The following is a 13,429-nucleotide window of genomic DNA, read 5'->3' as shown; positions in this document are numbered from 1 at the left end:
CAAAAGAAAGAAAACAGGTATTGTTTTGACACATGAGACATATTTCTTTCTAGGACAGCAAAAAGTTTTCAGACATGGGCAAAATATTTCATAGCTGGTGATTTTAAACCTGGATAATCAGGCTACATAAATGTGGATGAATTAGGAACACAGCTTTTTTGCTGGGTTTATTACAGTTCATGAATCTTGCTCAGTGAGAAATTAATTGGCATGCTTCTTCCTCTACTTCAGATGAGTTTCTAGATTTATTTTTTTTTGTCATCTCTAAACTGTCACTCATGTTCTCCTTATTTAATCCAGATACATTTTAAGGCTAAGGATTGCTATGTACCCTCTCCTCATGTCAGCACAGGCTAGAGGGCTCCCTGAATTCTTGTGGTGATAAAAGATCAAGCCCTGGGGTAAAGATTTCTGGTGCTGGAGTCTCTACTACTGTCATAACTAAGCAGTTCCAACTGCCTGCCTCATGGCAAATAAGTAAATAAAAGTGTCTTAATTTAAGTGTCCCACAATCCAACAACAGTACCAGGAGGAGAGCCTAGCCACCTTGTTGGCCAAGCATCTTCTCTTCAGCACCACCACCTCTGAAAATCTAGTTCTTTCCAATGTGCTTCTTTGGCTGTACCTTTACATTTGAAACTGAACACAACCTACCAAACACTATTGATTTAAACATTATGTTATCATATTACTTTCAATAGCACTTTACTCCAAACCAAAATAGCATTTGCCTTTGATCCTCTGTACCAGATGTTTTCACTGAGCTGTCCACAATGACATCTGATTTTCTGAGTGACTAAAAATCATTTCCAACCCAAATTACTCTTTCCACATGCATATGCAGTATTTAATATGATGTAAAATTGTGTTGGGTAGCTGAGTTTGGTCCATCAGACTAGTGAGTTACACAACATTTTTATTAAACTAGAAAAACCATTATGTGCAAGATTAATGTCTGATTTTCTTCACTCTCTCTTCCACCAGCTTACAAAGATAAATAGTTTAAAACCATGAGTCAAGACAGATCTATGTGTTATCAAGTCAGATCCTTCTGGTTTTTAACTGGTTACATGATGAGGCCTGACATTTATCCCCTGGTTTACTGAATAGCTAACTGGGGGAACTTTTGTCAAATCCCTATTCAAAAGAAAGCATATGCACTACCACTACATCACCTTGTCTCTCTAAGAAGAAAGGTGGCACCACAGTAGTAGAACAGCATGGAAACTTTCCATTTCTTCTGAGACTTCAAATTCTGATTCATCTCCTCTAGGATACAGGTTTTAAAAAAAGAGGTGCTTGGAAAGATAAAACCATACAGGACTATTAAGTTGTCATTCATAATAAATCTTCAGAACATAAATGCAAATTTTTTAGGTAGTCTGAGGCAAAAGGTCAAATTAAAACCATGGTTCATCAGTGCTATTCATGTGAGGGTGCCTCAATTCACTGAGAATCTTTTATAACGGATCCATTTTGAAAGCTCCTTGACAGCTTTTGAACTCTGCTCCAACAACAAAAGAATTTGGGCACATAAAAGTAGGATCTAGACAGTCCAGTCACAAAACACATTTCTTCACATCCCTGTTGAGCTTCCACCTACTCCACCATGCACAAAGTGAGTGGGAGTGAGAGCTGGCCAGAGAACTGCTACTCTGCTGGTCTCTGCAAGATCATGGGGACCACATTGCTGGCACAAGGAAGAGGGTAAGATTGATTGGTAACAAGGAGTAGATGGTGGAGATGCATGAGGGCATAAAGGCACAGCCTGCAGTTCCACAAATCACATTATCTGTTATATATTTTCACTACTCAGATTGGATTGATAGGATAAAAATCTTTCTGCTAGCCCAGGTTCCCATGGAAATGAAGATTATGTAATTTCTCTTTCTCTCTCCAGCAGCTCTCCCTGCAGTTTTCTGGACCAATTTTTGGCTTGTTTTAATGCAATCTGGCACGACCTCACAGTCCTCAAAAAATAAATGTTTTTAAGAGTTGCATGAAAAATCAGCATCTAGAGAGAGAAGAGTTCAAATCTTCACCAGTGGAAAGGTTTCAAATCAAGCCTTCTTCCTCTGGCCTATTTGGCTATTTGGCCATGTCTCCAGCCAGACACGAAAAGTCTTGCCTCTTGCCCAGACATTAGTTAGGTTAAAGAGCAGGAAGCTATAGAGAGGTCTAAAGAACATGTTTGGGAAAAAGCAAAAAAGATTGACAAGAGTTACAGGGATCATTATTTCCACAGACACAGAGGAGCAGCCCAGTTCAGTTAGCACAGAGGCAGCTGCTCCCAGCTCTCCTGGGCTTCTGTGTACAGCAGCAGCTAGGAGCATCTGAGGCAAAATACCTCCAGTGGGGCCCTAAAACAACATCACTGACACCTTCTAGCATGAGCTCTACCTCACCAAGGTAAAGAGTCAGGTTCTGGGCTTCTCACAGTGGACAGCAGCTGCTGATTCCCTTCTAGACTGATCCCAAGAGCAGCCTTCAATTTTGAAGTCCTTAAGTCTGTTTCCCTTACCTTGCAAGGGAATCTCACTGAGAGCAGAGAGTGAGGATGTCCTGGGTGACTCAGTAGGTGCTCAACACTTAGTAAGGCTAGAAGAAGGTCTGGGCTCCTGTACAACCTCCAAAAACTGTCTCTGCATTTTATCCAAACAATGTGGATTATTAAAGAAAAAGTATGTTGGACATGTTCAAGCCAGCTTGTCTGATGCAAAGCATTGTGCAAACAGAAGTAGAAATAAGGTCATTTTGCAGTCTTGATTTGTCCCAACACAGTGAACAAAACCAGCCAGCCAGTGCCATCTGAAAAGCCTCAGACATTTTATAGAGTTTTCTTTGCCCTTCAGGGACAGAAAAAAAGAAAGGAGATGGGGAAGAAAAAAAATCTTTTCTACATCTGTTTAAGGAAAACACTACAGTGCTCCATTTCTCATTTGTGGGAGAATGATTATGGCCAAAGGATTGATACATGGTTTTACAGCACACAAAGATATTCTGGGGCATTTTACAGCCACTAAAAATGTTGTGTTCTGGTATGGATAAACACTCCATTATCTGAGAAGCTGATTCATTATTCCTCAGTGGTAGTGTCATGACATATTTTTAATTGTGAGCTTGTGGTGATAACAACTAAAAGTGCATCATCTTTTCCAGGAAGCTTGTCTAATGCAGAGATCCATTTGATCTGATTTCTCTATCGACTTGTGCTGCATGCCAAAATAACAAGTCATGCCTTCATGTCACCACTAGAAATGAGCTTAGCCAGAGTCCATCTCCAGACAGAAAACATACCCAGAGTCTGGAGGGATTTGAAATCACTAAATCATAGATCAGGAAATAGCTTCCAACAACAGAGATCAGAAGAATTTGGTAGGATGGGAATAGATGTTGGGGAAAAACAAAGAGCAGGAAATTGCAATAAAATTTTGGAGATCAATGAAAGCACTTTAAATGCAGTTTTGTTATGATACTTTAAGTAATTAAAGGCGAGAAGTGACGAGAAGAATTTATGCCAGCATGCTAAAAATATGGAGACAGAGTGTGCAGAAATACAGAGAAGAGATTTTGGGTTCATTCAGATAGCCCCCTGAGCACTGCTGCTACTGCTGCACCACAAAACTGGCCAGCTGCAGGGAAGCTGGGGGCTCACTGTTACAGCTTAGCCACTCTATGTGAAGCTGCAAACTCTACCTTAAGAAACTATCTCAATCATTCATAGTGAAGAACCCGAAAGTTTTTGGGTAGTTAGTTCACCTGTAAGAATATCTTGAAGTGTTTTACTGACAGCACTCTCCAGAAGCCTTTTTTGGAGTGTCTAACTCCAAGGACAGGAGCAGATGGCAGTAACACTAGGACTTTCTTGGCTAGCACTTTGCCACACATCGCATCCCTGGCTTCCATGACGCGTGCATTAAACCCCTCTTCCCCAAGATATTTACGTCAAGGCCGCATCCTTCTGATTCTGCTGAAGCCGGGCAGAGGGTCCCCACGTCCCACCTCTCTCGTGTGTGTGTGTGTGTGTCGCAGGTTTGCCACTAGAGGACACTGAATCAACATGAGACCTTGCTGAGGGTTGGAGTGGGGGCTGCTGCTAGGAAGGGGATGGGGGGGCTCTGTGGGCACACACCACTGCCTTCTCCCACTTATGAAAACTCTGGGAAAGCTGGAAACTGGATGGGGGTGGGTCTCAGCTGCATCAGTGGTGGTTTGCCACTCGAGGGTATGACTTTCTTGGATGATTTCCATCCCTTTGGGATTCTTTCATTTTATATTTGGGGTGCATTTTTTATACCGCTGGGGAGGAAAACTGGGAAATCAATGTTATTTTGCATTGTGCAAAGCTCTATGTGTTTGTTTATGATGGGATTTTTACCAGGGAGCCCATTCAAAAGGAATTGTGAAAGAAACCAAACAGGAAAGGGTGGAACAATAATCTCGATAAGAAGCATCACAGGCAATGCTCAAACACAATAGTCAGATTTACAGCCTGGAAGATGTGAGGGCTCTGCCCCAGCCCAATGAAACTGTTGTTTTTCCAGGGCTGTAGATCCGGAGATCAAAGGGTAAAGATCAAGCCTGCAGAAGATGCAGGAGAGAGGGGGGCTGCAAAAGTTCTTTAGTGTTCTGAGGCTGACAGATGCATGAAGTTCTGACTTGGCCTCCAAGAGAGCAAAATCTCACCCACTTACATAATTCTTCATTATGAAGAAGCTCTTTCATGGTAGGCAAAAACCCAGAACTGTCCATGCCTTCTCCCAGGAGGGGCTTCCTACCTGGCCACAGCTGTTGGTCTGTGATGGGTATCACACTTCATGAATGAGGAGCTGGATCCAGGGAAATTATTAGGAATGGCTGCCAGGAAGGGGCTGCACCAAATGCCAGAACACCAACAAAGTGCATCCAGCAGGGCTGGTTTCTGGTGTAGGCAAGAACAGGCAGCAGACTTCTTGAGGAGATCAGAATGGACCAGGGCCTTTGTCCTCGGTCTCTCTCAGGACAGCCAGTGTAGCTGCTGACACCAAGGGAAGGTAAGTCAGGCAGGTGAGTCAACAGCTCTCTCAAGGAGCCAGGACTCTACCACAACAGACATTCTTGCTTCCCCCTCTGCACTTCTCACAGATGCCCATGCAAGGAGGATCTGTGCCTTTCTAAGGTACCCCTTATGAAACCACCAATGTGCTAAACCTTTCCCAGTAGCTCTCCCTTCTCAATGCAGGCAACTTAACTCTGCAAGGGATGGGTGCCATCAAAGGTGGCCTAAAGCCAGCTCTAAGCAAAGCCTTGGCAAGGCACCTGAGGAGGAGCCATCACCAAAATTAAATCACCATGGAAATGACACCAAGGCACCACCAACAACAGCTCTGGGAAAGGAGAATAAATAGCTTCTCCATGGAAAGCATGCACAGACCCTGTGCCAGTGGAAAGGGACAAGCATGTTTCTGTGTAAGAGGGAACAGCCACTGCACCAGAGTGCAGCTACATTGGCAGTGCTGCCAGTGGAAGAGAGGACTATCACCTGTCACATTCCAGCAGGGAAACCCATGCTAAGCTTGTGGGAGTATTCATAGCACTGTGGTGGGTACACAGTGTCTCAGAGCTGATGATGGAAATACAAGGTCCCTTATGACTCTTCTCTTAATTTTTCTTCTTTGGACAAATACATTAGGGCAGAGTTAATTCCTGTTCATCACCATTAAACACAGTAGAGCAGTTTTTGCACCTAATATTATTGCTACTGGCAAATATCTTCAGCTGCTAAACCTTGCAGCAGGGAACAGAAGGGCAATGGGAGCATTAAAGCAATACTGTTCTTCCCAGGCTGTTCTCAGAAGCTACCCATAGTGTCTCTCATGATGGGTGAGAGCTGAGGTACAATGAGAAGAGAAAAATGGAAGAAAATATTTTTTCTTTTTAATTGATGGCAAATATTAACCTTTATTGAGTTACTGTATTCTTCATGGCACTAGACAACATGCTGTTACCCCAAAGCTTCTGGAAACATTCCACCCAATTTCCTATTCCCAGTAGGAAGAACAAGCTCAGAGAGGGGAAACAGGTCCAATTCAGAGAAGGCTTGCAAACCACCATCTCAGGAAGAATCCCAGCCAGGTCAGTAGAGGATGTTTGATGGGAGAAGGAGGAAAAGAGGTTGACTTCACCAGTTACCACCTAAGCTTTTGGCTTCTTTTTTTAAGTGTTCTATGTAGCAAACCTGGTTTCTTTCTGAAACATCAAAGCAAACCATTCATAAAATTATGAGACATTCTTCCCTGTTCTTTTCATCCATACTCTTGTCAAGCTTATCTCAATACACAGGCAGCCCATGATAAGCTAAAGTTGCATTTGTAGGGCACAGGCTATTTGATGAGGGAAAATAAAAATCCAGCTGTTTTAATATCCAAATGGGTTTTAAGCAAGAGAGATTTATTTTTTCAAACAGAGACAAAGAGGGAAAATTTAAAAATTAATTATCTGGAAAACTTGCCCATGTCAAAATCCTCACCGCCACCAAGAGGCAAAAATACAGCTCTAAATCACAGCATGAGACAGGAGGGGCTGCACATCCTTGCCGTGCACAGCCAAAATCAAGAGTCTGAAAGGAATCTAGATAAATCCTATATTGACATAATTCTTACTTTCTTTTACCTCTCTGACCCCATGCCTTAGGATTGTATAAACTTAGACTGTCACAGAGTTATCCAAATTCTGCGTTACTCAATTCCATGTGGGTGCAACCCCCACCTCACCTACCCCTCACCTCTGCTCTCTGGCCCTGACCTCCATGGGAGCTCAAGGTGGAGTCTCTCACATACCTCCAATCTCACTCCAGAGACTCTAATGACAACATCCAATGCTTGTTTAACTTCTGGGATTGCCAGAAAGAGCTATATTTAGGAAAAAATCTGAAAAGTTGCCCCTTTGACTTGTGCTCTATGGAAGTTTCTGGCTCCTGTGAGTCTCCCTGTACCAAAGCTAACTATTAAGCTCTTGTTATTGCAGCTCATTTCAGTAACAGCAGTTGCCCAGCAAGCACTATATTCAAACTGCAAAAACCTTCTGGAATTCACATTAACATATAAAGCACATTTTGTTGTAGCAAAACACTTCCACTTCTTAAATCTCTGCTGTTATTCACATACATGAAATGGGGACAATTAGCAGCCAAAAATGTTTCACAACTTCCAAAAGGTAACAGTTGTATCAAGTGTATCAAATGTCTTCCTAGCAGCATATGTGTACATATTTTTTAGTATTCATTTCTTATTTAAAAAAAAAATGAATTGAAATTAAGACACCTGCTGGTATTCAACCTCTACCTAATTTCAATTACCACAAGCACATAATAGAAGAGCAAATACAGGCAATTTCAGATAGCTCTATCATTTGCCATCATATTCCATCTCTTGTTTAAAAGAGTACTAGCTATTTTGATGGAAAAAAGCTAATTTTATGTTCTGATTTCCTTTTTTGTTGCAGAAGATAGAGATGTACAAGATTTCAAAGGCACACAAATTGAACAGTTTTACAACGTTGCAGCACAATTACAATCTCCATTCCATGCATATTCAGAAGCAACCAGCAGAAGATTTTGAGAGATATTCAGAAATATAGTTATGGGATGAGTTTTTGTAATCAAAACCATCAGCTTGAAATTTTGAGTATTATTCATTCACTGCTCATTTCAGTATTCAAGTTAATGAAAAGAGCTGTGAAAATTCCTGTCCCAGCTGATTTATAATAAAACTTTCAGACAGGAACATCAGCATATGGTATGTGTTAAAGATAGTACAAAATTCTCAAATATTTTTTTAATTAATTTTTGTGGATATACATTTTGAAGAATAAGCTTCAACTGTGGTGCTGACTGAAAGTAATTAATCCAACCTGTTGGGTACAAGCTCCTTGCAGTGGACCACTTCTTGACTGTGTTACACCATCTGGAAACACCACTGGGCTGGAGCATAACAGGTTCTTGCTGGTGCTGCTTGTCAAAGAACTGGAGAGCAACTTGGAAGAGGTCAGGTTTAGATGTTTAATACTTCCTCAAACATTTAAGTTTATAAAAAAAACATGTTTTTTGTGATGGTGGTTATTATTATTATGATTATTATTATTATTATTATTATTGTTGCTATTATTATTGCTATTATTATTGCTATTATTATTGCCATTACTGCTACTGCTAGGAGAACTCACATATGGAAAGTAAAGCTATGTGCCATTGTACCAGGAATTCAGCTGCCAGCCATGTTTTTTTCAAAGTTTTCTTCTCAAACCATTTTTCAACTTTTTCCTAACAGATCAATAACTCAAAGATTACAGCTCTTCTGACACCCAAGGTAGCCACTTCCATCAGGAATCAGGCTCAGTCCTAGTGGTACCTGTTCAGGGGGTCCACAACTATATCTTAACTTACAGCTGAGTTTGGGGTAGTTCTGAGAATAAAAGACACAAGTTCAGTTTACTATGGAAGAGCAGAGTATGCCTGGTCTGACATCTATAAACATCTGAGCAGATTGCACACCTCCTTACCTTGTGCTAAGCCATGAAATGCAATGTAAAAGGTACAGGCTGTGCACATCCTAAATCCTGCCTTTACAGTCTCTGCCACAAAGCCTCTTCCTTTAGTAAAGTAGGAGTGGAGGCAGAAAGCAGAGCTTCCTGGTGCTGATCTTCTCCAGACAATATCCAGAAAAAGACAAGCCCCACATCCAGCACTGTTGTGAGATCAGCAGCTGTCCAGGCACACCCCGGACCAAAAGAGCCAGCCTGGCTGCAGGAGAGCAGCAGCAGCGAGGATCTGAGCTGGACAAGGAGAGGACAGTGGTTCATTAGCTAACAAGCTAACAAAAAATGGGCACAGAGGCAGCCCATGCTGGGACTGCTCAGTGTATGGTTTGAACCAAAGGTCTCTGCAGAAAACAGCATCCAGGGGTAGATGGGTATGGCTTGGAAATGATCCCAGGTACATCCAAGCTCAACACTCTGATTGGAAGTTTTTCAAATCCATGCATATATTTTCTCATTTAACAGCTATTGTTTCTTCCTTTTTGTGGCATGACTGTTTAAGAGGGTACACTAAACAAGTGTAGTTTTTAGGGACTCTAACTTTTCTACTTACAGATATTTCTTATTGTCAAGCTGCTGTGAAATGCTATTTTCTACCATTAAAATATTCTTTATCTTTATGTCAGTTTTGTGGTGTAAGCAGGACTTCCATTCTCATATCAGCACATGACAGCACAGCTACAACACATGAATACACTGAAGCATCTCTTCAAGATTTATTGCAGCCTCAATGGGGGTTTGGGCTTAAAAGGGCTTAAGCCCTCTGCAACAAACAGAAATAATAATTCAGGGTCAGGTAAAAACACAACTTTACAACTATAGACAGTCTATATTTTCCTCAAACTAGCAAAACTATAAGAAGCAGTAGGTGGGGTCAGCTGCAGGTGCACATTGGGAGATTACAGGGTGTAGGTATGCAGCACCTCTCCAAACAAAACTGTTTCAAAGTACATCTGCAGTTAGACAGGCAATCTATCAAAAAATACCTGGGCCTTAAGCCTAAAAAGACAAGATGGGCAATGAAATCCCTAAGGCCTTTTAAACTATTTTGAAAAATTACAGATTAAGCAGAGGAAAACATTTTAAGCAGGATTTTAAACCATTTATTAAAGCAGCATAAATGTTCTGGATGTAATCATCATCAAAACACAGGTCTGCCTGCAATGCTAAAAAGGTGATGGGGGAGGGAATTATTGTGGAATTTTTTACCAGAAAAAATAATGAAAATTCCTTCTTAATGTCAAAAAAATTAATGGCAAACATGACAAATTTCTAGTGCAGTTAAAGCTCCTGTTAAGAATGGAGGGAAATAGAAATGGAGTTCTCAGCTCTCGGTTCACAGGGTCTCTGCTAAACAGCAGCAAGACATGATTGCTCTCTTCATCTGTCTGCCTCTACATCACTTTGCTTCTGCTCTTTGCTGGAAGTTTCCACCTCACAGTTCACAAGCTGATCACAACGTGCTGCATGTAGAGGGAAGGAGACAGGTGTTTTAATATTTTCTGTCTTGCTTATTAGTGTTGTCACAAGCTAGGCATCTGGGAGACCATCCAAAGATGACCTTTGTTTCTCATCATCTTAAAGGCATACCTCCTTTTTTTTACCCAATTCCCATGCTGTTCAGCTTGCACTGTCCTGTTTAGTTTCTCCACTCCTGGAATGGGCTCAGCATCCACACAATCTCTCAGATGTCTCATCCCTCTCTCTTGGTAAACAACCAAGAACGTGCTACATTTAATCTCCCCATTTCAAACCACCACAACAGAAACCCTAGTACTACTTTCTTGGGTCAAATGGATAATTTAGGAAAGCAGGATGTCTGGCTGTCTGAGACAAATGCCACACAAATTCCATGCCTTCTTAAATAGTATATGTAAGTTTTCCATGCACCAAATGCCATCATTGCACCTCTTCTTGTTGCTACACCAACAGGGTAGTTGTGATTCTCCTTCCTCTTAAAGCACAGAGGAGCTGGCAGAAATCCTTGCTCTCTGAAGAAAACTGTCTCCTTCCACATGTTCATAAGTTAATAGCACTTCCAGAAGCACCACGATGAATTTGAGGATGCCAGAAGCCTATTCAGTGGTGCTGGCTACATGCTGTTTTGGAATGAGGAGATGCTCAATTCCTCTGCCTTCTGCTGCTCAGTGAGAGAGTCAGGGGGAGTATTTGATACCCTCACTGAGTCAGCTCTGTTTTGGTGAAAGTCTTGGAGTCTTCATCTGCTTTGTCATGTTTATGACACCACATTGGTCTAATTTTGGAATCCCCTTCAGCAATGACCAGTTACTTTCCAATGGCCCTGTACGTTTCGCCTTGCCAAGCTCATGGCAAGAGAGCTCCTCACAACCAAAAGCTCTGGGTTTATCGACAGGTTTATAATCATTTACAAAATAGCATCACTCCTGAAACCCCCGCCTAAGAGCCTGGAGTACCACTGGCTTTCCTCACATCTGCACACCTCCAGAACCAGTTCTGAGAAAGACTACCAGTTCTGCTCAAGGCTTTGCATCCTCCTCTGAAGTTCATCCTTCACCTGTGGTTTCTGCGTCTCTTCTTCCTTTCCAACACGTGTTGGTGAACAATATTTGCATCATTGCTTTGTGTGCCATGAACTAAAATTTTATACTAGTCTCACAGTCTAAAATACTTTTTGAGCATGTCCACTAGACATGCTACATTTCTCTAGCCATCTTTTATCATCAAGGCTTTTTTACAAAGATAATCCGTTAAACAATAGTTGAGGAAATATTTCCTACCCTGTGTCACCAGGGCTCAGTTGCCTGAACACAGCACACATCACAACAGCATCACACACTTGCACAGCCTTGGCTCAAATGTGACTGCCACTGAAAATGGCCTCTTTGTCAATGCTCCAGTAGCTACACACAGCAGAATAAAAGGCACACAATTCAGGACTCAGTGGATATTCTCAGTCAGTCAAATAAATTATTCCAAAATATTTAATTTGCTAGAGCTGCACATTCCTCTTATAAGCATCTACTCTCCTAAGAGCAGATTCCTAGTCCATGTCGCTGAGGCTGCCATAATACAGTTGATCTTTCCCTGGTCAAGAAGCACTGTCATTTCTTCAAGACATCTTCCAACCTAGGTAGGAAGTCTTCAGGCATTTTTTCACTGGGCTCTGCCAAAGCCAGCTGATTGACCAGCTCTCACCCATACCATTGGATCACTGCATTCGAAAAGCATTTGTCTGTTTTTTATGGGTGAAAATTAATAGGTCATTGTCAACAGACAGTTTTAATGGCTATCAGAGATTGCTACCTAAATAGCACTAATTTTGCTCACAACTTCAGCTTCCCATATTTAACACAACACAGAGTTCTAATTTTTAAATCTCTACAGACTTTTTTACCACAATTCTTTTACATAGGATATCTTGCCAGGTTCTGGTGACAGCCCTGTCCAGCTATGTCAAAGCCTTTGGAAGGACTTTTTCCCCTAAATTAAATGCAGACCAGTTCTGACTCAATATCAAACATCACCTTCTAAATTTCATGAAGAGCTGAAGTCACACCAAAACATGATGAGATTTGCTTGCTGGTTTGGCTTTTTTACCAGAAAGAACCTGTGAGTAATGAAGCCTGGCAAGCCAATGATGAACAGTCAGAATGTACTCTAGTTATTATGTAGTATAATTGCAGCAATTATTAATTACCTGCCATTCTGCTGTGCCAGAGAATTTCCTTTTCCTGACAGTCTCTTCCTCCTGGATCTTATTAATGACTTCTGACAATGAACCTCTCCTGTTTTATCCTTGCTATATGAGATTCCCTTCATTTCAAAAATTTTTAATAAATCATATAATTGCTTTGGACAAAAGCTTTAGAACATATAAAACTTCCAAAAAACATGCTACAATTTATAAATCCACAGAGTCAAAAATTGCAGTTATAAAACCCCTGCTGATCCTAACCCACAGGCATCCTCTTTCTCTCCTCAGCACGGTGGGGAAACTGTGTGCCTGCATCTCTGCATTCCACAGGTACCAAGTTCTATATCCCGCAGGAAAACAAGGCAAGCAGAGCAAGGGGCTCTCTCAGTCCCAGTGCTTTGCTCCTGCAGGACCCCTGCTCCTCATGTGGGCAGGATCAGGGCCCCCACCACGTCAGCAGACAGATTTGTAGGATCCTTCCCCTCAGCACCTCCCACACCAGGCCCTCTACTCTCAGGTAGACAGATTTGGGTAGTTGGAAGATGCTGCAGTGTGGGGTCAATGGTAGATGGGAAGGGTAGAACTGTAGTATAGGCACCATCAACAGGGATGGACCATAAATTATAGTGGCATCCCTCCAAGGGGATTTACCACTCTCCAAGGCAGGGGGCTCACAAATCCCCACAACAAGATGGAGAAATGTCTACAGACATTAGAAAAGTCTCCTCACCCCAAGAAGCTGTATTTAGAGTTCACACACACACACGTTTTACTCACACTCATGGAACTGACTTCTGAGATTAAGTCAATAACAAAGGTAAAAACCCCATCATTTTAAAATGCACCAATGTAGTCAACACAAGGAAACACACAATTTCCAAGTATGACTTTTAAAAAAATCTCAGTCATGTGATGAAGACATGCTACGTGTCTTTTTCTTATTTTCATCAACTCATACTCAAAAGTTTTGGCTTAACTAACAATAATAATAGCAGTAATGAGCATTACTTCCCTACCACCAAGTTTGCTATGCTTACCTAAACAAAAACAGATACGTTTTAAAATAAAACTATGTCACTCTGTTAAACAAATGAGTGCTTAAAATTAAATTTTTGGCAAGTGTCAATGAGTTTTCCCATACTGGTGGATGTATCACATGTCAACAGAAAAAAACTGAGC

Source organism: Parus major, chromosome 1A, assembly GCF_001522545.3.
Source record: "Parus major isolate Abel chromosome 1A, Parus_major1.1, whole genome shotgun sequence".
Taxonomy (NCBI): Eukaryota; Metazoa; Chordata; class Aves; order Passeriformes; family Paridae; genus Parus; species Parus major.
Note: the sequence above shows the minus strand (reverse complement) of the source record.